Genomic DNA, 10,873 nt, shown 5'->3' on the forward strand with positions numbered 1-10,873 from the left:
AGCCTGTGCGATGCACGGTTTGTTAGTATTTTCTTAAAATATATTTTTCATATTTATGTGATTAAAATTGTTATTATATTAGTTTTAAAATATTAGATAAAATTCCTAATCTCAAAAGATAATATTTTAATTTGTATTTAATTAATTTAAACTTTAAAATCTCATTCGTCAATTTTGCTTACGTGGCATTTGAATTATTTAATTGTAAAAGAAATTAATAATCTCTTATTTAATTGGTTAGAACTTAAATTTACAATCCTACGTGGCGAGCTAAGAAAATTAAATCCTACGTGGCTCTCTAAAAACTCGGGGAAAAACTCCCCTTTATATATATATATATATTAGATTAGATTAGATTATTAATGATAGTTAAAGATATTATTGGTTAATGTTCTGTATTGATATATATGCCTAGTTAAAATGGACATTTACTTTGAAAAAAGGAAGTAACCAATTAAAATCAGTAAACTTAAACAACAACTATAATAACAAATCAATAAAAATAACTTTTAACCCGTAAATTATTGTTATTTTTAATTTCAATTCAGCACACCCAGTTTACATAAATCCTACCTGCCAATTATAGAATAACTTCATTTATTTTATACTACTTCGTATTAAGATAATTGTTGATCATTTTTTAGGTAATTTATCTACATACATTTTGCAATATTTATCATAAACCCAAGTTTTTTTTTAATAGAAAAGTTTATCTTGTTTCTAGCACTGCAAATCATTACGGATTTACTCTGTATTTTTAAAAAATGATAGATATTATAATTATGATAATATTTATTGTAGATTAGAATAATATTTATATATATCTTGTATCCCTATCATTGTAGGATTTTTTTAGACGTCGGCATAATTGTGTTGTAGTGGACATTTTGTTTTATACCCTTGGATGTCCAGCAGAAACAACAAAACTACTCCATAATTTTCCTGTCCAATTTATTTATTTTTTTTATTTTAATTTTTTTTTTAAATGTTGGATTGTCTTTATGCTTATGTATGGCCTCCATAATTTTGTACACAAAGTATTTGATGAGTTTATTTCACTGCGAGTCCACCCACTTAAATATTGATAATAACTTGTTTTGACAGGTTTTACCACTGCCGTTCATGGATTTCGCCCAACAATCACGCCTCCATCAAGTGTAAAAGCCACATTTTACCAGTGTTTATTTTCTTTAAGTTTAGTTTGTATGAGTTAGAGTTTAGTGTATGTGTGGTGTTTTATTTTCTTTAAGTTTAGTTTGTATGAGTTAGAGTTTAGTGTATGTGTGGTGTTTTATTTTCTTAGCGTAGGTTGTAATCTTGTTTTTTAATTAATAGATCTCTTTGTAAAAAAAAAAAAAAAAAAAAAAAAAAAAACTTATAATCAATGAAAATATAAAAACTTATATGAAATGTCTTAAGACTTACAGTCCTATACCCATCTATACCTTCTCAATTTTGTAAAATTGTCGTAATGTAAGCCCAACCTCGCCTAAATGCTAAATCATGCCATCAAAGGCCGGAAAATCTATGTATGATTTTTTTTTTTTAAAAAAAATATTTTATTTATTTTATTAGCTTAAAGACATTAATTCATTACTTACAAGTTGCAACACACCAGGTAACTCATCTCAAACTAGGGGCTCAGTTTCAACCCTTCTAGTTAAGTGTAAACTAGCTCACTCCTAGCAATAGATTAAAGGTCAGGTGTGAAGCAACTTTACAATCCGATATATTCTCGTACCAATGCAAGTCACCCTTTTTTTTTTTGGTGTTTAAAGAGCCACAAGGGCGGGGTTGAAAATTGATCTCAGAATCTCTTGAAACCGGGAGGGAAACTCTAACCGCTTGAGCTATCCCTAACTCTGTTACCAATGCAAGTTAGTTAGTTTTTTTTTTTTTAATTTTTTTTTTACAATAGCAAAGCAATGCAAGTTACCGAACCTTAAAAATTTAATACTTGCATCACTTACCAAACTAAAATTGCTAAGGGTACTGCAAAGTGTTCATGAATACTCTCTTTGTTTTAATATTTGCATCACTTTTCAAATCTCTTAGTTTTAGTTCACTTTCTTTGGACTTTATTACTTATTTTAGATTAGATTATAAAAAAATAATCTTTAAATACACTTTATAATTTTACGCTAAATATCATTATTTTTGTAATAATGAAAAAGTTATGAAAATTATATAGTAACAAAATAAAAATTATGCACGAAGACAAATAATGCTAATATTAAAGAAGGAGGTAGAATTAAACTACTACTCTGAGTACTCTCTCCGTCCTTAAGAGAATGATCCTTTTGGCCAAATTTTATTCCTAAAATGTTCATCCCAAATATAATAAAATAACCTCCCGTTTATAATTTATAATAATATTTGTTTAAAATTAGCTTTCTAATGTAAGTTTTGCCTTTTCATGTACTTTTATTACGTTCCGTCTCTACTTTTTCTGCAAAGCCTATATAAATATATTGTTTTTTAGGCATATAAATTTACCTTTTCAATTTACTTTTATTAACTTTCTCATATATTTGTATTTTCCATTTAAGTTTCTTAATATCCATGAAAATTTTCCAAAAGAGTCGTTCTTTTAAAGACGGAGGAGTAGTTTTAATGAAATTTAAAAAGCATTCTCAAAGTACACACCAATGCACACCAATGCACTATGTTAATTACCATAAAAAAAAAATGGACGGAAAATGTATGGGAAAAAAAATATATTATTGCCACAACCAGATATAAAAACTTGTGATGATAATATATTTGGTTTCTTTCTAACTTCTAAAATGGTGGGGATATAGTAGGAAAAATTTGAGCTTGGACCATAAAATGTCAATCATTTTTCAATATATACTTGTGCATATAAATTTAAATCAAATATTTATGCATTCCAAAGATTGATGGGAATTTGACTACTTTATGAATTTGAAGGGCTAGCCATCAATTGGGACTAAACTATATATCAACCAATCAATATATAGGTTTACAATAATATTATTGTACATCGAATATTTTGCACGTGTGAACAGTAATATTACAGAGTTTTTTTTTTTTTTAGTGTTCCGTATATTCACAAAAGTGACCTTTTTTTTTTACTTGTAGACACCCATTTGTGTCTCCCCAAAACCAAACCCAGTGATGAGTATCTTTCACGTTGAATCATAATTGAATGAAGTGAAAGTGTGGAAAGTTTAGTGTTGCGGAAAGTTTTAATTTCTTTTCTCTTCTCTCTGTTTTTGAAAACCTATTTTAAGAAAAACAGCCAATCCAGTTTGGTTAGTCTATGACATGGGTCCAATAATGGTTTAGTTGGATGGGGCTTGAAAAGAGCTTTCCAACGATATATTATAAGCCCAATTTCGATGAATATTGAGGAAGTTATGACCAATTTACTGAAATGGGCCCGGTTTGAGCCTTATATGCGGCCCAATGATCTAGAGGAGGACCTAATATGAATTTATCATCCCTAATGCAATTAGGAATGGTTTTAGTCTTCTAGATTCTTCTAGAAGGTTCTTTTCATTCATAATTCAATTAGCATTGATAAATTGACTTTTGTTGACTTTTTAGAGTTTTAATTAAAATCAAAGAACGTTTTTTGAGGAAAATACAATTTTATCCTCCTGTACGGAAATTTCTATCTGATTTTAAGAAAACGCGTGAATTTCTGAGTCAGCGCCAAACGCCAGCTGTAGCGCCTGACGCTACGCTTGGCGCCTGGCGCTAGCCTTAGCGTCTGGCGCCAAGGTTAGCGTTTGGCGCTAATTTGGTTTTTTGCGTCAGAACTCTATTTTTGATGTTTTATCTTTTTGGCTGATTTTCTCTATAAATAACGTCGTAAAAACTCCGTTTTCAATCATCAATTCTCACCAATTCTCTCTTTCACCAACTCTCATCAAGATTCTCTTGATTACTCTCTCTCTCTTTTTTAAACTAGCCTTCTCTCAAATATAAAAATTCTGCATACATTAGCATTAGAAACACCTAGCCATATTCGAAGTTGTCTTCGCTCTAGACGTGAAAGGTTTTAATTTTTGGGGTTTGGTCCCAAATCTCTCTTTCAATTATTTAATTTAATTATTGATTATTATTTTCCTTGAAGTTACTAAAGCGTGTATTTTGTTATTAGAAAGAGGTACGAGGCATCAAAGTAAGTTCTCTAATGGTTTTTATTGATATTATGATATAGAGTTCATGCTTAGGTTGTTTTTATGATATTCCTAGTATCATGTCTAGGGTAACTTTAATATTAAATATGATTGTTATGATGCCTTTTATTTTCTTCCTAATATTTATGATTGTTAGTATCATGTTAGGGCTACATATTTAATCTTTATTACTTAGTGACATGCTAGGGTTTGTTATTAATATTGTTAGTATCATGCCTAGGATCTTGCTATTACTATTGTAGACACCTAAAAATGTCTCCCCAAAACCAAACCCGATGATGAACAACCTTTCCCCGCCACTATTGGTTGGGTTCAGTATTTAATCCCGAGAGTGCTTAAAAAATCGTATTTGATTAAATTCATATTTTTGAGCAGTCCATGGATTAGTCTTGATGTTTGGTAAAAGCATAGTTTTAATTTCAGCCCAAAATTATTATTTAATTTTAGCCCAAACCTTTTTTTTTTTATTTAATTATTTTCATATTTTAGCCCAATTGATAATAAATCAGAAAAGGCCCGAAATTGTCAATCGACACTTAAAATGCTGAATGAAATTAAAGTTAAAAATGTATTTAGACGGAAAAGCGGGCTGGGAATTCCCGCGCCACGGCAGGTACCCACCGTGTCACGGGAATCATTCCCGTCTGACGGTGGGATTTCCCGTGACACGGGAAATCTGCCGTGACACGGGAAATCTGCCGTGACACGGGAAATTCCTTGTCTTTTCCGCGTAAACCCTTATCGCGTTTTCTTCCCCGTTTACTGAAAATTTCTCGCGTCACACTAAAAATGCATCGTGTCACGGGAATGTTTCCCGTCTGACGGTGGGACTTCCCGTGTCACGGTACAGTTTTCCGTGTCGTGGGATACTTTTGTAGGGTTTTTTTTTTTTTTTTTTTTTTTTTTTTTTTTTATCATTTTAGGGTTCCGCGTGTTCTCTCTGCTCATTTTCCCTATAAATAGGACCCCCCCTTTCTGCAGTTCGGGCCACCAATAATCATTCTCTCTCACCTTACACCAAAAATCATTCTCTTCTCCCTCTTTAACCTAATTTCTAGCCTCCTTATTCTTCTATAATAATTCCCCTAAGCACTCCAAGGAGTCTATACTTAACCCGAGGTACCGTCCTTAAACCAAGGCATGAAAGGTACAAATAACTGAGGGTTTGGACCAAATCAATTATACTTTTTATTTAATTTAATTTCCATTTGATTTATATTTTTATTGAAGTTACTAACAGCTTATTCATGATGTATCAATTTAAAGAAACGCGCGAAATGTGAGTAATTAGTTAATTTAATTACTCTTATTTTTATTCTTATTGCTAGTATCATGATTAGGGTTGTTATTATTATTTGATTTGACTAACGCTATTATTGTTAAATTTCTTCCAATATTAATGTTTATTCTATTATTTATTATTATGATCACTATATTGCATGTTTAAAGGGAATATGTAATTGGAAATCACGACTAATAAGATAATTTGGACAACCGGTTTAGGTTCCTTTTTAATCTTGTTGTTTAATCAAGTGATCACAATATTTTAGAGTAATGTGTTGCATTAATATTCAACCAATTTAGCATAATAATAGTTTGGAGCAAATTGAATTTTTGTTTGTATGCCTTTGAGATCGCATGAATCACTTTTCACTATAAGAATCGAGTAGAGGCCAATACGGGCGAATGTGACTCCATAACTCACTTCGTACCATCATCCCCGATCCTCCTTTCGTGGTTCCGAACCATATGGAGTTAGTAATCTCATGGATTATGAATGGGGTGTAACCTTCATGGGTCAGTCGTTGTTGCCTATCGTTGTCCCTTATTCGTGGTTGCCTTTTATGATCCGTGAACGATTTACAAGTTCCTTAAAAACTTGTTTGCGGCTCCATACTTTCCTTGTCCCTAATCGTGTCCCTTATCGTATATGTCAATTCCCACTTCCTATGAGTGCCAAGCATATTCATAACATGTTTTTAACGTAGGCGCACTTCGAACGACGCCTACAATTTGGCGACTCCACTGGGGAGGATTCTTGGTTATTTATCGATTTGAGTGATCGGTATTTAATTGAGATGAGTGGATGAGACTTGAAAGATTCTTGAAAAATATTCCTGCGATTTAATTGGCATTGTCACATATGCATATGATTTTTTTAGGTTACCTATTTTGCCACAATAGTACGTGTTCTACGTATGTGGCTAGCCCCGGGGGATTTAAGCTCTATTAACCCAAAAACGCTCATGGCAATAAGGGTTCATCCGAGTTATTAAATCCACTCAAACCATGGAGTCGAGTTCGATTTCATCACGAACTCGCGGAGCCGCCCGTTGGCATACACCCTCAAGGGAGGCTGCCTTGCTAACAAGTCCAAACTCTTAACCATGGTACCCTATTGACACCAAATAAACTTGACCATAGTCGAACATAGAACTTGACCTTAGGTTGCGAACTATTCTTTGCATCATTGTGCCTACGTGTTTTATGTTTGGTCGTTTTGATCCTAACCTTAACGATCTTTCTTTGTCTATGGTGGATTATTTTATGACTAACGATTGCCAATGGACCGTACTCACTTAGTAATTAGCTAAAAAAAAAAGTCTGCCGCGCCACGGGAAACTCTACCGTTTCACGGCAAATTTTCACCGTGACACGGTAGATTTCCAAAAAAAAAAAAAAAAAAACAAATTCCCCGTGCCACGTCAGCTTCCACCGCGGCACGGTGGAGTTTCCCGTGGCGCGGTAAACATTCCCGTGCCACGGCACAGTCCACCGTGGCGCGGTGGACCTGCAACAAAAAAAAAAGAAGTCTGCCGCGCCACGGGAAACTCTACCGTGTCACGGAATATTTCTACCGCGACACGGTGGATTTCCAAAAAAAAAACAAAAATCCCCCGTGGCACGGGAAAGTTCACCGTGTCACAGCAATTTCCACCGTGGCACGGTGGATTTCCCAAAAAAAAAAATAATTCCTCGTGCTACGTCAGCATCCACCGTGGCACGGTGGAGTATCCTGTGGCGCGGTAAACATTCCTGTGCCACGGCACAGCCCACCGTGGCGCGGTGGACCTGCAGCAAAAAAAAAAAACCACCGCGTCACGGCAACCTGTCACGCGACACGGTACAGTTTTCCGTGTTACCGTGCCCTTGAAATAAGTCCAGTCAGCTTTTTTTAAGTCTTCCGTGTTAATTTGGTCCTCGCGTCAGTCATTTTGGTTATTGTTCACATGTCTAGCCATACGATCATACCACGAGTCTTATGACATCACTTAGTCACTCACGAGTCAAGTATAATCCACACACTTTCTTTATGTTCGACTCGAGTCGTGCACCAGGTCGTTTATGATCGTATATTAGGTTCATGCACCCTTTTTCATAATAAAAAAATGAGTGGAGTTTTCTCACCTGTTTTCAAATGTCTATTGTTTCCTTCCTTTCCTATCTTGAGCAATGAGTCAAACAATTAAGTGAATTATTTTATTTCACAGTACTTGGTCAAGGAACAGGGATAGATTAATACGGTTCGAGTCATTACCGCAACAATCTCTCAGATCTAATAAGCGTTCGAAGAGAACTTTGTCATCTCCATTACTCATCACCTTTCAATGGCCACTAAAGAAGATATTGAGAACATCAACAAATCAATCGAGGCACTGTCTGTCATGATGAAAACCCTTACCACTAGGGTCACTACCATGGAACAAAACAAGGTCACTGTTTCCACCCTTGACAAACTGAAGGAACAAATGAGTAAGATCTCTGAGGATTTCACTTATGTGGAACGACCTCCCACTCCTTTGGATGTGAAGGATAGACTCCCTGAAAAGTTCTCCACTGCTCATATTCCAAAGTTGAAGCTTACTGACAATCCAATATTCCATTTGAAGGCGTTCTCTGCAACCATGGCTCTTAAGGGATTGGACGTAACACTCTTCCATACGGTGTTCCCTCTCTCCTTAGAACATGCTTGCCAACAATGGTTTTATTCCTAAGATGCCAAGCATACTGCGACTTGGCAAGATGTCACCGACAGTTTCATGAATCGTTACAAGTGTAACATTCAAACTAAAACTTCTGAACGTGAACTCTCCATTCTCAAACAGAAAGAGAATGAAGGCTTCACCTCTTACCTGAACAGGTGGAGGGAAACAGCTTCACTCTTGGTAGATCCCCCCAAAGAAAGAGAGATGGTTCGCCTCTTTATTCAAAATATGACTCATAAATATAGGGAACATCTCAAATTTCTTCCACTGAACACTTTCGAAGCTGTATACGACATCGGCATCAATATCGAGGATGAGCTTATAAAGACTGCTGGTAGTAACAATAATAACACTTGGAAAAACAAGAAGAACGACCATCCTTCTTCTTCGTCTTCTAAGCACGAAAATAATACCAACAATATAAGCCAAGTTGATATCAATGAAGTGTTAGCTCTTGATGCTCCATTACCCAAGAAGAAAAGAACTTACACTCCTTTAGGAATGACTTATGATGCGGCCTTTGATCGCCTTTACGGTCAAGGCTTGATCACACCTATTGGACCATTTCCAGAGCCAAAACCTGAAGAAAGGAGCTCCAAATGGAATCCCAATGCCCATTGCAAGTATCATCAAGGAAGGGGCCACACTACGGAGCAATGTTGGAATTTGAAGGACGTCATTCAAGACTTGGTGGATGCAAACAAACTTCCTGTCCCTCTAGGCGGCAAGAAGTAATGAACACAAGGCGCACATCAGATCCTTCGTGCAAGATTTCATGATTTCTTTCTTTATCATTCATCTCCATTCCCCATTCATGTCTAGCATAGGTTTTCTATTTTGAATTTTTATATGTTTCATGTGTTTCGTTCACCTTTTCCATTAATAAAATGAGAGAATTTCTTTTGCATTTCGATCATAGAATTTTTCATTCATTCATTCATTCTCAAAAAAAAAAAAAAAAAAAAAAAAAAATCAATTACCGAACTAAACCCAAGGTACACCAATGACTTGAGGCACCTTTGCAACCATGTCATTCCCTGTTAACCGTTCAATCACATTCCATTTCTTCATCAACCATTTTGAGCCTCGTCTAACGTTTGGCCTTCATTTCTTCAACCCACATTCACTTAACCCTGGGATTGGAAGATGTGTAATTGTATAACATTCAAAAAGCAAGTAAAAAAAAAGCAGCAAAGCAACAATAAAACAATGTCTAAAGGCAAGTGCTCCAATGTCTTTGATATGAACACGTCTCAAATTGCGTCTCTCATCGAGTGCTTGGTACCGTGCCTGAGAAACATGAATGCTAAGTGAGTGATGGACCGCATGATCTGAGATTGTCTACACTGATTCAAAAGAATAAAAAAAAAGAAGAAAAAAGAAATTCAAAACAAAAAAAAAGTTGAAAATAAACTTGCAAAGTCCAAATTTTCAAATACACAATTACACATCTTGGGGCTTCTCTCGGGTCTTGAGCCTTTTACCCCGTTCTTCCTTAAACCATCAGCTTAACCACATTACAACCCTTGAAAGACCTCTTTGAGGTGTACATACACTTGTGCAAAGTTTGGTTAGAGCTAACGGATACGTAGGAAACCTTACATTGAGGTGCGGCCACATTCATGATCGAGACAAAGAATATCCAATGCTTGTCTCTATATCCCTACCCATTTAGAGCTAGACTTGGGGGCTTGAACCCACATCATTTAGCCTACCTAGCCTAAAGAGTCATCATTTTTTACTCTTCTCACATCTCTTTCCATCACCATAACCCTTGCAGCCAACCTTAGTATCACATTCACACACTTCACTCACACATCCATATCCATATCAATCATCCTTCCTTTTAAGAGCCCTTTATCATGAAATCTTTTTTCAATACTGTGCATGTTTCATCATCTTTCAAGACAACATTCAATAGAAGGAACATTGTATACTTGCTTAGCTTCCTGACCTGAGCAATATTCATTGTTTCATGCATCGCATAACGTGCTTAGAAACATTTATATATCAATGATTTTTAATCATACAAAGCATATCGTGCTTAGCTCCTTGACCTAAGCCACGTTCATTATGCAATAATCACTTCATCTGTATACGTGCTTAGCTTCCTGACCTAAGTGACGTTCAAGATCTCTTCTTTACACCATATATGATGCTTAGCTCCATGACTTAAGTTCATTCATCTATCGTGTCACATGATGTAATTGTCCTTAGCCTCCTGGCTTAAGAACATGCATCATGCATACCTTATTTTCAGGACAAGCAATTGAATCCATACAATTCATTTCGTCTTGCTCAAGGAGGAAGTTCAAAACTTCTTCCCTTTTTCATTATTTTATTTTGGGGAAGTTCAAAAACTTTTTCAAATTTTTTATTGAGGGAAGTTGGTCAAGTCAATCATAGTCTATACGAATCCCCTGGTCAATTACAGCCCACGTCCGGGGACAAGCGGACCATCTGCAGCCCACGTCCGGAGACAAGCGGACCATTTACATCCCACGTCCGGGGACAAGCGGACCATTTACATCCCACGTCCGGGGACAAGCGGACCATTTACAACCAGCCTACGTCCGGGGGACAAGCGGACCATTTACAGCCCACGTCCGGGGACAAGCGGATCATTTACAACCAGCCCACGTCCGGGGACAAGCGGACCATCTACAGCCACGTCCGAGGACAAGCGGACCATTTACAACCAGCCCACGTCCGGGGACA

The sequence above is a fragment of the Chenopodium quinoa genome, unplaced genomic scaffold, assembly GCF_001683475.1.
Source record: "Chenopodium quinoa cultivar QQ74 unplaced genomic scaffold, ASM168347v1, whole genome shotgun sequence".
NCBI lineage: Eukaryota > Viridiplantae > Streptophyta > Magnoliopsida > Caryophyllales > Amaranthaceae > Chenopodium > Chenopodium quinoa.